The 16724-nt window shown below is 45.6% G+C and overlaps 1 protein-coding gene across 1 annotated transcript in view; it reads right to left on the bottom strand.

Moving 5' to 3' along the window:
• The window catches only part of nrsn1l (neurensin 1-like), a 46130-nt gene extending 30968 nt beyond the window's left edge, over positions 1 to 15162 (bottom strand). The window contains exons 1-2 of the mRNA XM_084079722.1: positions 15144 to 15162; positions 9337 to 9440 (exon numbers count right to left, since the gene is read on the bottom strand). The gene's annotated coding sequence lies outside the window, so the exon portion shown is untranslated. The remainder of the gene's footprint in view (positions 1 to 9336; positions 9441 to 15143) is intronic.
• Between the last annotated feature and the right edge of the window lie 1562 nt (positions 15163 to 16724).

Genomic DNA, 16724 nt, shown 5'->3' with positions numbered 1-16724 from the left:
TCTTGTGTTTTTATTCCTAAATGTACACCCTACTCGATCATACTACAGCGTCACACAAAAGCATCAAAAGTAGCAGATCTGCAAGCTCAAAACGCGGCGCGAAGCGACGCGTTTTGAGCTTGTAGATCTGCTACTTTTGCTATTTTTCAATAGGAATCCTGAAAAATAACAGTTTTGGACATATGAGGGTTTCCACCTGACAGAGACGATAATATGCAAAACATGTTCAAACACACACAAAGGCATGCATCAATGGAAATATACACGGTACAGTGTACACACACGCATACGCGCATACACGCCCGCACGCGCACACACAGTAGTGTCTGCTGGCATTGCCTTGGTACAGTGAGGGCATGCTTTGTCTATGATTATAGAGGTCAAGGGTTGTGGTCTAGGCACCGAGGTGGCATGCAGCATGTATTATACATACAGAACAATGAATCTTTGGAGAAAATGGTAATCCAAACACAGATGAAATATTCATGCCGCAGTGCAGTGCGAAGTTCACCTCTTTTGGTGCTCTTTAACCAGAGAAGATCTGTGTGGAGGGGCTAACGCAGAGGTAAATGAGAGAGAGAGAGAGTGTGAGAGTGAGAGTGAGAGTGAGAGAGAGAGAGAGAGAGAGAGAGAGAGAGAGAGAGAGAGAGAGAGAGAGAGAGAGAGAGAGAGAGAGAGAGAGAGAGTAATGTAGTGAAGCATGAAATCATGGCTGGCCTGTGTAATTTAGCTCTGGGATGGAACTCACTGGCTAGGATTTCATTCCCCCAAGGAAGGCCTGTGCTTAACACACACACAGAGACATATATACCGGCGAGTGTGTGCGCACAGCCACTCACACACTCATTCGCCCAAACACGAGCACGCATAATATGCATGAAAGAAATAATACAGTAGACAACTCGCACGCGCACAACAAAAGGTGCAGTTGTTCCTGCAGGGATCTCTGTTCAATCCATTCATGTCTCATTGTAGAAAACATCACTGTCTCCCACCCCCCCCCCCCCCCACTGTGTCTGTGTCCCCAATACTCCTCTTCCTTTCTCCTCAGCGGTGCGGCACGCTGATTATCAGCGCACCGCACAAAGACACCTCTCTGTGTTTTCTGTCTGCTCGCCGGGGCTCTGATGGACGAGTTCGTTATTGTTGGACACCCTTGTGCCTCTATATAACTGTCTCAAGACGAGCCTGCGGCCATGCCGCGCTCACACACCCGACAGGAGGCTTCCACTTTCTTGCAATCACACTGGGGGAGAAGAAATACGAGGTAGATCTTTACCGGGCACTAAAGAGCGTGTCTCTTTTTGGTTCGCTCTCTTTCTTCCACCATGCTCTATCTCATCTCTCTCTCTCTCTCTCTCCCTCTTGTAAAAGGCACTAACTGATCAAGTGGAAAGCATGGCATGACTCCAGGTCTCAAGTTAGATGAGTTCCATTGGAGGGTGACTTCTGCTATACCTTCCTATCAAGCAGGTCAGCGTGTGCATTCATGTGTCAATGTTTGTGTGTGTGCGCGTGCGCGTGCGTGTGATTGCCTGCTTGTGTGTGTGCATGCGTGCACAATACTTCTAAGGAGAGACTAACACCGGTGTGGGTGGGAGGGGGGGTGGTCGCTCTCCAATCCCTACCATCGCACTATATTTCTGGTTCCCCCTGCATGCATAAGTCACCCGCTGCTATCTGAGGCCAGCTGATAAGGAGGAGCCAGGCCGGCCGCGCTGTGTGTTACATACTGTACCACACTGTTCACGTGCACCGCACTGTCAGGGAAAACATGCACACGTCCAGGCTACACACTCTCTCTCTCATTCACACACACACACACACACACACACACACACACACACACACACACACACACACGTTGACCACAGTAATCTACTGTAGCCTACTTGTATCCACACAGACACATACATGTATGTGTAGGCATTTCCGCATGCCTGCGTTCACTCGTGCACACACACACACACACACACACACACACACACACACACACACACACACACACACACACACACACACACACACACACACACACACACACACACACAGCAATAGCAGCTGTAAAACAGCCTATTAGGCCCCGTCCCATCATATCTGAGCCCACCTCATCACTGACCTAACGCCATAAAACTTTAACACACCTTGGTGTGTGTGTGTGTGTGTGTGTGTCTCCACACACAGTAAAAATCCCCAGTGTTGATGTAATGCCAAGAGTGTTAAAAAAAAAGAATTGACCCAATCAAACCCACAGGGTCCGTTCTTGACACTCTCAGTGTTCATTTAACTCTGGGGCCTTTTTTTTTTACAGGGCGAGTATCATTACGGAGGCTCTAATAGGGTTGTTCTTGTGTGCGAAGTCCTCAGGGTTTTATTTGCTCTCTGTTTCCACTGCAGATTGGGCCTTTACAAGCGTGCCGACCTGCTATGGCCTCACTGTCACCATCCCGCCGAGCTGCGTTAAAACCCAGCGGTGGAGAGTAACTAAAGTACACTTACTCTAGTACTGTACTTGAGTATCATTTTGAGGTTATTTTTTTTTACTTTGCAATACTATTACTTCTACTCTGCTACATCTCAGAGGCAAAGATTTTACTTTTACACGATTTGGATTAGCAGTACAAAACATACATTAAAGCCTCACTATGTAACTGTTTTTAAATGAATAAAATGTAATTTTGTCCAATCTGTACGGTAGAGTATGTTAATACAATATAACAACAGAGTATTTCTACATTGTGGTATTGATACTTTTACTTAAGTAAAAAAGTATCAACCATTGTTTACAAGTGCACCGACCTGTTATTGCCTCACTGTCACCGTCCCGTCGAGCTGCTTTAAGCATACAGGCAGCTGACAGCCGCGGCACAGATATTGGAGGACCCTAGAGGAAACCAAGGAGGTGTAATAGAAACAGTGTTGGCTCTCGCTCTGAAAACAAAAACAACAAACAAGTTGTTGTTTTTTTTTCTTTCACAAGCTACTCAGGTGACAGCGTTGATGATTATTATCTGGCTTTGGTTTACCTCTGCGCTGTAGAGATAGACGCTGTGCTGTGTGCGTGTATACACGTGTGTGTGTGTTTGTGTGTGAGCACACTAGTGCACAAGTGTGTTTGTGAGTGTAGGTTTGGTGCACGTGCGTGGGAGCGTTATGTTCTGCGCATTTGCACATAGTGTGACTAAAACACTCTTACTATATCCAAGAAAACACCTTTTTTTCCATCACTTGTAATAAGGGCATGTGACACATCCGGTGCTATCACACACACACACGCACACACACACACACACACACACACACACACACACACACACACACACACACACACACACACACACACACACACACACACACACACACACACACACACACACACACACACACACACAACTATACCATATTACGCCGGCTTCCGCAAAACACAGTTAAGTTAATGTATGCATATATGAGGCCAGGGACCCGCGCTTTTCGGCAACACAGAATGAGCACAGACGCATTAGCGGTTAGGCCATACACATTACAGTGGATAATTGCCTATTGCATATTTCCTCATGTGCACTCACTGCTCTCCCGACTAGCGCTGGATTGGATTCAAGCGGCAGTCGCAGAACCATTAATAGAAATTAAGTACCAGGGAGAGCTACTGGAGAGAGACCAGTGGAGCCGGAATGGAGTTTATGTGAAAGATAAATACATTTCTACAGAAGAGTGCCTCCGTTTATTGGTTGGGAAATGCACTGTGATATCATAGAGTGGCAACAAATGAGAATATGAGAATGGCGAGATATGGGCGAGAGAGAAGAGGCTCTGGATATAGAGTCAGGGCCAACCCCGAATGCAGAAAATGTGATAAAGGAAGTTAGGTTAGGACCTTTTCTTCTTGTGGTGTGATTGATTGTTTTTGATGAAATAAGTGTAAGATAAATACAGTAGCTCTATATTCCAATAGTAATCATTAGTGGTCAGTAACAGGGATCACTCTGTCTCACCAGCTCTTTCTGATCTGAAAAGACATGTTTGGGTCAGGATACCAATTTCATCCAATCAGGAGAGAATACTATACAGGATACAGGATAAACAAGTGAAGCTTGAAGTAGAGTTTGAACTTTTTGTTTTGTTTTGACCAAACAATATCACTGTCTTACATCACCTTCAAAACACTGAAAACCCCAACACTCAAAATAGAGGCTTACAAAGTGTTAATTCATCCATTTGTAACTCTGAGTGTGGACAAATGTAACATGACATTTGTAACGTGACATTTGTCCCTTACAAGTGCATTTGGTTACATTTTGTCCACTCCCAGAGTTAAATTGTACAGTTTCTCTACATTTAAACTATAGGATACCAAGTAAGCAATCAACCGAGCATCTGTCTAAATAACCTGCAACGTAATTATGAACATCGTGGCTTAAAGGAGTAGTTCACCCCTAAAATTACTTATTTTCTATCAATTACACACCCCATGAAGCCTTGAATACATGGAGATTGTTTAGTTTATATCGCATTCCTAAGGCAATAATTTGATGGCCGGGTCATCGATCAGTAGGAGACTCAGTAGAAGACTCTTTCAGTCTCCTACTCCTAGTTTACTTAGGCACTACTCTCTCTGCATTTGATGTATGTCTCTACCTTGCTTATTGTAAGTCGCTCTGGATAAGAGCATCTGCTAAGACTCTTTGAGTCTCCGCCGGTCATCAAATTATTGGCTTAGGAATGCGACAAAAATAAAATGGTGTGTAATTGATAGAAAATAAGTATTTTTTGCGGTGAACTACACCTACAACTAACAAAAACATGACAACAAATGACCAAGGTAAGTCTTTATGGTCATCATAACTAGGTCAAAATGTACTGTAGATGTGAAATGTGACAGCCACACGCCTAACTACAGTATCAATATTGTAATTGATCAAACAGCTACTGTAAAATGAAGCCCCTCTTCGTCACCCTTCGTCCCAAGAAGGCCTATTATCTGTCAACCCCTGGAGTGTTTGTCCCTCCTTCCAGCCTGATGTCAGAGAGATTACATACTCATCTCTCACACACACACACACACACTCTCTCCCTCACACACACACACGCACGCACGCACATGCAAAAGCACACACACACACACACACACACACACACACACACACACACACACACACACACACACACACACACACACACACACACACACACACACACACACACACACACACACACACACACACACACACACACACACACAGAGGAGCTAATGAAAATTCAGGCTCATCCCCCGCTGTCTAATGGGCCTAATAACAGAGAGTCACTGGGGGCCTCGCGCATGTCAGGCAGATTACAGGACGCCTATGGGCTGGATGGACAGGTCCTTGGCAGGAACACACACCCACGTATGCACAGACAAGACACTATACAAACACACACACACACACACAATCTCTATCTCTGTCACCTCACTCATCCGGCAGATTTGCTGGCTCTGTGCGCTACAACCACCTTTGCTACCACTAGGGGGCAAGGGTGAGCTTTGTCAGAGGAGGACAATAAGCCAACATGGGCTCCCTCATCATAACTGTCTCAAATATGGGCTCTTCAATTACACACATGACTTATCCCATTGTCATGTTGTTCTACTATGCTACAGATCATGTTATGCATACTTATGTCAGCCCTCATTGTACGGCACACTCCTCCAGTAAAGTTTCATAATTAAACCCTTCCCTGCGACCGCGATATAGCTTCCCTCCCTAAAGTTAAAGCTATAACCCTAAACCTCTTTCAAGCTGGCGTCCCTCTTTTGGCCATGTTTGGCAAATCTTTAGAAATATTATTTTATAGATAGATTTTTTATAAATACATTAATTAGCGCCCATTCATTTCATTAATGGTTCTGCGGCTGCCGCTTCAATCCAATCCAGCGCTAGTTGGGAGAGCTGAGTGAGCGCACATAAAGTTTATTTTCATTATTTCCGAAATATGGTCCAACAAACCTACAGTATAGCTGCAGTGGTGGAAAAAAATACTCAAATGTTTTACTTAAGTAAAAGTATCAATACTGCAATGTAGAAGTAGTAAAAGTAAGTAAAAGTACTAAAATGTTTGAAAATAGCAGATCTACAAGTTCACAACGTGTCGCATCGCGAACTAAACGTACTTAGTTACTTTACACCACTGTATAGCTTGATCCAAACACAGCCCCACACTGTAGGGGTTGTGGATCGAAAGAGCATGGCTTGGTGGTCAGTGGAGGCTTTCACCTGTGGGTGAAAGCAGAGAGGGGACGGGCCTGCCTCTGAACTATACCTGAACTGCAAATAATAGTCATTGAGTGAGAGAGGAGAGGACAAGGGGGGCGCAAACAACAAAGAGACAAGATACGAGGGGAGAATACAGAAAGGAGAGGGAAGGAGAAGGAGTGAGTGGGTATTTGTGAACATCGGACGGACGGACGGACGGACGGACGGACGGACGGACAGACGGACAGACGGAAGGATGGAAGGACACGTTAAGGACAGAATGAGCAAAATAGAGAAAGACAGAGAGAGACTGAGAGTGACAGTGTGAGAGATACTGGAGTAGGGTCAGGAGAGAGTGCAGGTCCTCATTCCCCCAGGCTGTCCCCCCTTTGACTGTCCGTCTGTCTGTCTGCTTGCCTGTCTGTCTGTTTGTCTATCTGTCTGTCTGTCTGTCTGTCTGCCTGCCTGTCTACATATCATATCTGCATGACTCTCCCTTACAGAACTCTCTCTCTCTCTCTCTCTCTCTCTCTCTCTCTCTCTCTCTCTCTCTCTCTCTCTCTCTCTCTCTCTCTCTCTCTCTCTCTCTCTCTCTCTCTCTCTCTCTCTCTCTCTCTCTCTCTCTCTCTCTCTCTCTCTCTCTCTCTCTCTCTCTCTCTCTCTCTCTCTCCCTCTCTCTCTCCCCCTCATCCTGTCAGTAGGTTTGGACATGGCTCCCCAGCCCACATATAGCTCATCTCCTCTTCATTTTGGCGACTCATACATTTATGGAGCGGTCCGGTGCGAGGCATTCAGGATTACTGCAGTGGACACACATGCGCAAGCGCACGCACACGCATGTGGGGGGGGGGCGGTGAATTGAAGGAGGAAAAGACAAGCATGGGGGACAGACAGAACCAGAGGCCCAGGGGTTGGGTGAGTCAAAATGCTCCACATTTCGGACTCTGCTACAAAAAAGTTTTTTTTTTTTTTTTTACGTCAAATGGTGATGTATTTGCGGTTTGGGCAGAAGTGGAAATGTCATGGCTTTGGCTTGAGGACATTTTGGGACAAATGGGTTCCAGCCATTATTAACATCATTCACACGGCGGCCATTTTGCTCTTACGTCTGGGGTTAAGGGTACACGCTGTTTGTAACTGGAGTCAGGTGCTCAGCTGACAAGATTAACTCAATGAGATGAAATACACGAGGTGGAAGGAAGCGGCACTCCAAAATAAAAGTTTGCAAGACACTGTCAGTCAGTTATTACCAATGCAAATGGTAACTGACCGACAGTGTCTTGCAAACTTTTATTTTGGAGTGCTCCTTCCTTCCACCTCGGTGGATTTCAACTTATTAAGTGTACAGGTGTGTGTGTGCGTGTGCGTGTGTGTGTGTGTGTGTGTGTGTGTGTGTGTGTGTGTGTGTGTGTGTAAGTATGTGTGTGCGTTTATTGTAATTAGCACTTCAACACACAAGAGTGCTGAACCTGAGCAACCAGCAGATAAACCCTGCAAGGCCATGAGACTGAGACAGACACACACACACACACACACACACACACACACACACACACACACACACACACACACACACACAGAATGTGGGTATCACTGCTATTCCAGCTTTAATGCAATTGATCAATTGACAATGCAAAGCGGACGGGAGAGCAAATGCTTTCCATTCACAGGCCACTCGCAGTGGATTATGTGTGCGCGGTCCATTTTGTGTCTACAATGCAACTTTCTTTGTGTCCCCCCCCCCCGCCACCACCAGCACCCCACAACTACAGAGATGTAATAAGTAATGAGACTCGCACGGAGAGGGGGGAAAGGATTCTTTTCGTGTTCATTTGCTTAATACATGCCCACTGAATTCCTATATGTTTCCCTCCAATTACCAGCATTACTCAAAGTCACAGGCCCTCTGTGTGCATTTTTCATCTTTCACTTCCCGCGCTCTCTTCCATTAATTTGAATATCGCCAGCCCCCCGATCCTGAGGAAAAGCACTTCTAGGCAAACACAACAGTCACGCCTGGAAATGAGTGTGCTCTCTGATGTGTATTTTCCGCACACTCCCACCCCCACCCCCCCCTCAATCCCACCCACCACCACTCTGTCCAGTGTCGTCTCCAGTGTGGCGCTGGGAGCAGTATGAGTACCGATGGAAGACGGCGGTCCCCCCCCCGCGGTGCGGTTTCATCCGTTGATGGGGTATATAAGGTACCGTCTGGTGAGTGCCGGCGTTGCCCCCTTCGCGCCCTCCGGGGAGTCTGGGAGAATGGGTCCCCGTGGAGGTTTGTTTAAATGCTAGAGGGAGTGTTTGCCCTGGCCCCAGACTCTTGCACTAATGGATATGTCTCCCGTTATTGATAGCGGGACCGCAAGGAAAGAATGCACATAAGCTTTTTTTGTGCATTCATTATGCGGCGGGCCGGGCGGGTGGTGGTGGTGGTGGTGGTGGCGGGCATCGGGCGCCTTCTCTTTGGCCCTTGTTCCGTGTCTTTGTGGCAGAGAGGAGAGGCGTATTTATGTGTACACAAATCTAATTTTTCTTTCTTATTTTTTAGGGGCTAAAACGTTCCTTAAACAAATCTGTATAGTAGAGTATATTAACCATTTACACACTATTCACTTTGATACTATACACATTAACCAGGGTGTAACAGGGTTCTATAATTGGTCCCCAATGCGATTTCCGCGACCGGGGCAGTTTACCAGGCAGGCTACATGTCGGGTAGGACCACTGCTGTTTGACAAGAGGTATTGCATGAATCTCAAAATGTAATATATCCTCTTCCCAAATGAGCTTAGCTCAGCAGTAGAAATTATGCCGCTCATGCGTAGGATAGGAATCTTGCGGATTGCAGCTTTAAATGATCTACACCTGATAAACAACCAGACACCGGCATTGTGCCAAAGATCGAAGATCTACAAGCTCCAAATGCAACACATTGTGAACTTGTAGGGTACATGGTTGTTGTACAGTACAGTGTTGCGTGACACTGACGTGCTACAAAGTATACATCTTTTTTTTCTCCGTTTGGTTGCACTACTTTCGCTCTCGGCTGTTTTGAGAACATTTTAGTTTCTCGCTTCACCCTCTTCACTCTTACAGTACTTACTGTACTGTACTGTACGGCAGTAGCGCTCGCTGGACTTCGATTTCTTCGACTCACTCGACTCCTCTCTCTTTGATCTCTCCGTCTGCGCTGTCGGGGAGAAGAGGCTACAGGAGGGGAGAGAGAGAGAGAGAGAGAGAGAGAGAGAGGGGGGGGGGGGGGGGAGAATGTTCTGTAAGCAAGAGTTTTCACAAGAACAATGCTGTCTGCTTTTAAGGGAGACGTGATGTCATGTGTTATGCCTGGAAAGCTCAGAAACTGATACAGTCAATATCTTACCTCAAGCAGTAGGCCTTCTCTCTCTCTCTCTCTCTCTCTCTCTCTCTCTCTCTCTCTCTCGCTAAGAACTTAAGGACTTGTGGATTTAGGTCTGAGCTTCATCGCAGACATAATACATATTCACACAGACCTTCTCTACGGGGGGTGTGGTGGGGGGAGGGGGGGCGGAGCGGGGGGGTGAGAGCTCTGATAGCTGCTGGCAAGGTTAGCTCTGTTTATGAATCCATCAATTACACATATTTAATTTAGTAAGAGAAGAAAATGCCGCTACACTGACTGAATCCAGACCGAGTGTCCCCCTGAGCACCGGGATAAATAGAGCAAGAGCGAGAGAGAGAGAGAGAGAGAGAAAGAGAGAGAGAGAGAGAGGGAGAGGGAGAGGGAGAGGGAGAGAGAGAGAGAGAGAGAGAGAGAGGGAGAGACTTCATTAATTCCATCGTCCATCTAATTGAAGCCCTGTTGGACCCCTACAGCTATATTGAAGTCCAAGACGACTTCTAATGAGAATAAAAAAGACGGTTGATGGGAAAAGTTGGATCTGCGACGCCCGATCTCCGGAAAAGCACCTTGAGGCCAAATCAGACTTCATATACAATACAGACTCCAGGGGACACTACCGCTGATCGAGAGATGATTAAACGGTTAAAGGCTAATTTATACATTCAGACGCGTGACCCCGTCGACAAGTGTCGCTCAACCAAAATGATGTACTTTTGAACACTTTTTTTCAGAATAACAACTCTGGAGACCTAGAATTGTTGGGGCGGTAGTGGCTCAGGAGGTAAATCGGGCCGTCTCGGAGACTGGAGGGTTCCCAGTTCAATCCCCAGATCATTCCTGGCAGCGTGTCGAAGTGTCCTTGAGCAAGACACTGAACCCCCCCAACTGCTCCTGATGAGCAAGGTGGTGCCTCGCATGGTTGCACCCGCCGTCTGTGTGTGCGTGTATCGGCCTTAATGTCTACCAAAGTTTCACCATTGTGGTGTGTGTGAATGGATGACTGTGAATACATTGCAAAGCGTGTTTGAGTGTTGACTAGAACAAATAGTGTATAAATGCAATCTTTTACCATTTATTTAACCACCTGAACACTAACGTCTGTATTCTGGGGTGAAAATTCGGCAAACATATTTAGTTTAAGTGTAAATAAGAGGGGGCCATAGACCCCTGGGGGACTAAAGTTCCTCATAAGCGGATCTCCACGAGCAAAAAAACAAAACATGAGGGGTTTCTATTTGAAAAAGTAAATGAATGTAGTCATGTAAAACCATAAATGAAATAAATTCAGATGAAATTAAATGATTTGCCATCGTGTTTACATGTTCGAAAACATCGAAGCAAAGTAAAAAAAAAATGAAGTGAAATGGAAACATACGGTACATCAAAAAATCTAATAATTCATCTGAGATGTAGCATGTTGACCTACAAGATGTTGTTGTGAAACTGAATCACACACTGTAAGCACTGAACACAAGGTTTTTCTCCCCAAAGATTATTTTACAGAGCATTTCTGCTTTTTCTTTTTTTATTGTTGAAAGGGCAGTAGTGAAAGACTGGAATCCAAGGGCAGACAGACAAACAACCTGCAATACCCCTGCAATAGTCCCCAACCCAGAATCAGACGGAGGACGATGCAATCAAAGCATAGGAGGGAGAAAGAAGCAGAGAGGTATATTTATCTCATATCCAGACTTTATTTAACCCTGGTGTCCCTTTAATGGCCATGCCATTACAGGCGAAAATGCAAAAATAAAGATTGAGAATTTTCTACATTTTTCAAACATAGCTGACCTTCGGGCTCACACATGCGACACGTTGCAAGCTTGTAGATCAGCTATTTTGGAACAGCCAACGTATAAAATAAGTTAATCCAGGCACAACGGAACCAAAAAACTACGTGAAAAACAACACCTTCTGATGGTTAACAGAATGGTTACGTATGGACGGCCAGCAGCACGTTCCATGTTCTGAGTCAACTCCCTCCACGCACTGTCAGGAAATCCCAGCAAGACTATACGTGCAGTTCCTCAATAGACAGAAATGTCAATGTATTTATTCACTTAATATTGATCAAATGCAATTTTCTCGTCTTCGTGAATAAATAAGGCTATGGATATGTGATGCACACATTATTACCCTTGTTATCCAACTGAGGGCAGGCCTATCAGCAGCAGTCTGTGGTGTTGTTTCCTTCCAAACCCCTGGTCATAACAGATGTGACATACCATAAACAGAGGACAATGGTCGGCCACAATGCTATCAGTGGGTCAACTTCCTCAATATGACAGGTATGGTTACATAAAATACATTTGACCCACAAAGTGGAGGAGGCTGAGCTAAATATAAATATGATAGTAAAAGCCAGGAAACATCAGCATAGTTCAACAGAGCAGAGTAAAGCAGAGTAGAGAGTATAGTGGAGTGAACTGCAGCAGAATACAGCGGAGTCGAACAGACCAGAGTTGAATAAAGTAGATCTGAGTAACTTAAAAGCTGAGTAGGACTGAGTACACATGGGAGATTTTGTTTTTGCTATATGACGGCATGCGGACAGTAACACTGTGAGAGTTTCTACAACAAATGGATAACTTTTCGACCACTTCAACCCTATGTACTTACAGCAGTTGACAGGAGTCCCCCTGGGCTCTATACTGGGTCCACAAGTATTCTTAATCTATTAAATCTATATGCCAAAAATAGCCAATATAGATTGGCTTGTACAGTAGATCTGCTATTTTCACAGAAAGTTAACCCCAGAAGGGACGCTATAGGGTTAAAACCTGATCATACACTCATACGCTAGGCGTATGAGTGTCCGAACTGAACAGCCCGGCGGCCTCACAGGTTCACGAGGGCATCGTCCGAACGGGGCGAGCCTCGGCGGACGAAATAGGTCATCACGTATAACCAAAACAAGCGCTCCCTTCCCACCTCTCAGCCAATCACACGGTGTCTCAGCTCAAGTGTCTGTATGGACAACAACAACAACACATACTGTACAGTAGTGTGTGTGAGGACAGAACACGGCAGCCGTACATGCAGGTGAGTAGAGGAGAATACAGACGAGTTGACTCAACTCAGAGAGTGGCAGACAAAAAAGAACCCCGTAATGTAATGTACATGTACTACATGTACAAGCTGTAACGGCACAAAGCAGAGCGGCACGCTGCGGCTCTTCCAGAAGGTACATCCACTGGTCTGTGTGATTTGATAACAGGGCTGCAGGAAGGTCGGCCGTTCTGCTGACAGTCAGCATGTATGTATGTACCGCCTTAGTGAGAACTATCCTCTATGCAGCAGCATTAAATCAGAGCCCTCACAGTGAAAATGATTGCTCTAATCTAATTCAGTGCCGTGTGTCGGCCCACCCCACCCCACCCCACCCCGACCCCCCCCCCCCCCCCTCCACTCGCAGCAGACACACACAATGTTCTGTGCCATGGCGTCCCATTCCCAGGAAACGCAAACGCCCGTTCAGTGGCATTCCGGCAGCAATCCAATTAAGTTTGATTTCAATTCAATTACAGCCCGGTTAAGGGAGATAGAGTGGAGTCCCATTGAAGGGACTTGCTTGGGAATTCCATTTACTACAGAGGAAGTCACTGGGCTCCATAATATTCAGGTTGGGGAATGAGGTTCTGAGAAAAAATAGGGAGGACTGATAGAAAGTCCATCTTGCGGTAGTACAGTACGTTGGGTATGAAATAGCGTGTTTTTTGCGGCACACACACTGCGTACGTCTGTACGTTCAGGCTGTACGCTCAGATACAAGCCCAGGCCCCGGTTCAACAGAAAAAAACTGCAGCGCTCTCACACAGGAAGACATCTGCTGCGTGTGTCTGTCTGCGAGACCGCAAGCAGCAAACTGTCAACAACTATCTACACCCCAATCTGCCTCAGTGTGCATGTACGCGGGTGTGTGTGCGTGCATGTAAGTGCACTTGCGTGCCTGGGCACATACTCAGCTGCACGTGTGTGTGTGTGTGTGTGTGTGTGTGTGTGTGTGTGTGTGTGTGTGTGTGTGTGTGTGTGTGTGTGTGTGTGTGTGTGTGTGTGTGTGTGCACACGCAGGCGTGCACATGCTCGGCTGTGCCTGGCAATCATCAAGGGGGGTCAAGGACCCCCCCATTAATATGTATTTGGCCGTAGACCCCCATCTGACAATATGTTGTGCCAGTCGACCCCCATACCATATAAAAAATCTTGTTTTTTTTTAAATAGCCGTACTAGTATAGATCGGATATAAAGTGATTTTGAAGCTGTATTATCACATTTTTCTGGGGACACACTGGAACCCCCACAAGGACCCCTGGGGGTCCCCGGAGCTCTTCATAGAGCTGTTTTACGAGGTAGACTCACCTGTCTGTCTGTCTGTCTGTCAGTCAGTCATTCTCCCTTTTTGTTCTCAGATGCACAAATCAGCCTGTCTACACAGCTTTCATTTGAGCTTATCCATCAGCCATATCCATCAGTATCAATCAAACACAAATAAGTACCCTGTCTGAAGCGCGCGCACACGCACACACGCACACGCACACACACACACACACACACACGTCAGTGGCTATGCTATCCGTATCCAATGTGTGTGTGTGTGTGTGTGTGTGTGTGTGTGTGTGTGTGTGTGTGTGTGTGGTTCTGACACGTTGGTCTATTGATTTTGTTGTCTCATCCTAATGGTCTTACACCCATCCATCACTAGCTGCTGCTAGCACTCAGCTAGCAGGACAACTGCTTAGGACTGAATTAAGAAAAGACAGGATAGACAGGTGAACAGTGTGTGTGTGTGTGTGTGTGTGTGTGTGTGTGTGTGTGTGTGTGTGTGTGTGTGTGTGTGTGTGTGTGTGTGTGTGTGTGTGTGTGTGTCTGTGTGTGTGTGTGTGTGTGTGTGTGTGTGTGTGTGTGTGTGTGTGTGCGCGCGTGCGTGCGTGCGTGCGTGCGTGTATGTGTGTGTGCATCATATGTGTGTGCGTACGTAATATGCTTACCATTGAGTGTGTATGATTTATTAATTCTTTGATATTTGCAAAGCATCAAGAGTGATAAAATATAAAATAATACGATGTATGTGAGTGAGCTGTGTGTGTGTGTGGGGGGGGTTACGTGAGTGTTTCAGTGTTAATGTCTTTAGACATGATTTCAGACCCCTTAGCAAATGACCTTTGACCTCTGCCTCTAACTCTTACCCTGCGGTGGTACTTAAGTGCTTTAAGGCTCTATGTGTGTGTGCTCGCGCTTGTGTGTGTGTGTGTGTGTGTGTGTGTGTGTGTGTGTGTGTGTGTGTGTGTGAGTCTGTAGTGTGTGATTTTAAGTGCGCATTCGGGTACATCATACATACTAAAATCCTCTGGGTTAATTGAAATCAGAAAGTCTACATATGCACTCTCTGATCAGTGGCAGATGACACACTATTCTCTGATTCAAATTAGCACAGATCAAAATGTTGACTGTCTATATACACCTACAGTACAGTGTGATAAATGACAGTGTCCTATAGGTTAAACAATGGACATTGAGGATGTGTAACTCACCTCTAGGCCTTAGCGTGTTGATCCATTCACCCAGAACACAAGATGACAGGCCAAACACTTTCTGTCTCCCCGGCTCCATCCGTCCGTCCAATCATCACAGAGGTGTGTCCCCGTACGCCAACTCTTCACCTCAGCTCTTCATCAACAAATAAACACAAACATGCACACTGTCAGCCAGTCTCCAACTTATCTTTCCTCAAAGCTGCAATCCATATACATTAAACCCCAGCATCCGTATTGGGGGGAAACGTTTTCAGAAAATAGCAACCTCCTGGAGGTCCCCAATACCTAGTACCGTACCTGGGACGATAGGGTTTTTTATTTTATTTTGCTGGCCCAACCCTGTGGGGTGCACCCCTCCCGAATACTATCAGAGAAGCACCCACCTTTCCAATCCTTCAAAAGCCAACTCTTCAATATGGCTTTCCCCAGGTAACTGCACCCCCCCCCCTGTTTTACTGTTCCACTGTTTTTTATTGATTTTAATCCATAGTCATAGCCTTTTTTGGGTGTTTTTCATAATAAAGTTGTAAAGTATTTTTGCTGTTTTCTCTTTATCATCAGCGCAAATATTTAATGTAGAGCTAAAACTGAAAGCCACTAGGATAGAGCCCTGAGGGACTCCGGTCAACCAAGTACTGTTGTAAGTGGCTAATGAATAAAAGGTCATTTGAACCAATCTTGTATGGTAGAGTACGATATGTTAAAACAATATAACTAGCACAGCTGCAGTGGAGGACTGGAGGTGGTCTCCCACAGTCTACATTGAGACATGTAGACCCTTGTGTCGGGTAGGACACCTTCTGCTAGACAAGTAACCCTTCCTGAAACTGATAGATTAATATCTCCCCAGGCCAAGCAGGGATTGCCTTTTGCCTGAGCGGGTGGAAATTTGGTCTCTCGTGTGGGAGACCAGGGTTCGAATCCCAGGTAAGACATAAAAGTTACAGACGGATCACAGCTTGTAAAACAACAAAAACCTTCAGTGAATCAGGAGTCACAGGAGGAAGTAACCGGTGTAATCTAATTCCGCGTGTAGTGTTGTAAGCATTCGACAGCTGTGAAGAAGATACTCTGTTCAGCCTATGATCACTAATGAAGATAAACCTAGCTCTGTGAGGGCGCTCTCTCTGTTCCACTGTGTTAGAACTTCTGAGCAGTGGTGTAAAAAGTACTCAAATGTTTTACTTAAGTAAAAGTATCAATACTGCAATGTAGTATTGATACTCCATTACAAGTAAAAGTCCGGAATTAAAAATGTACTTGAGTAAAAGTACAAAAGTATTGGTATCAAAATGTAGTGTACTAAAATATTTTCAAATAGTCTAGGTATAAAACAGGGCTAAAGTGGTTTATGTATGTTTTATAATGTAATAATTTATCTGTAATAATTAATCTGAAAAGTAACTAAAGTTTTCAAATACTTGTAAGTACAGTACTTAACACATCGGGTGCCGAACACGGTCTGAACCGTGTGTTTACATAGCAGCGCTCCGGTGCCGAACACGGTCTGAACCGTGAGTTTAGTCTTTTTGTTTTTTTCGTTTTTCTCCGCACGGGCGGGGCTAGAGCAGCTCTGGG

Source organism: Gymnoscopelus microlampas, assembly GCF_963454915.1.
Source record: "Gymnoscopelus microlampas genome assembly, chromosome: 15".
NCBI classification, from domain to species: Eukaryota; Metazoa; Chordata; class Actinopteri; order Myctophiformes; family Myctophidae; genus Gymnoscopelus; species Gymnoscopelus microlampas.
Note: the sequence above shows the minus strand (reverse complement) of the source record. Positions and strands in the feature narration are given on the sequence as shown.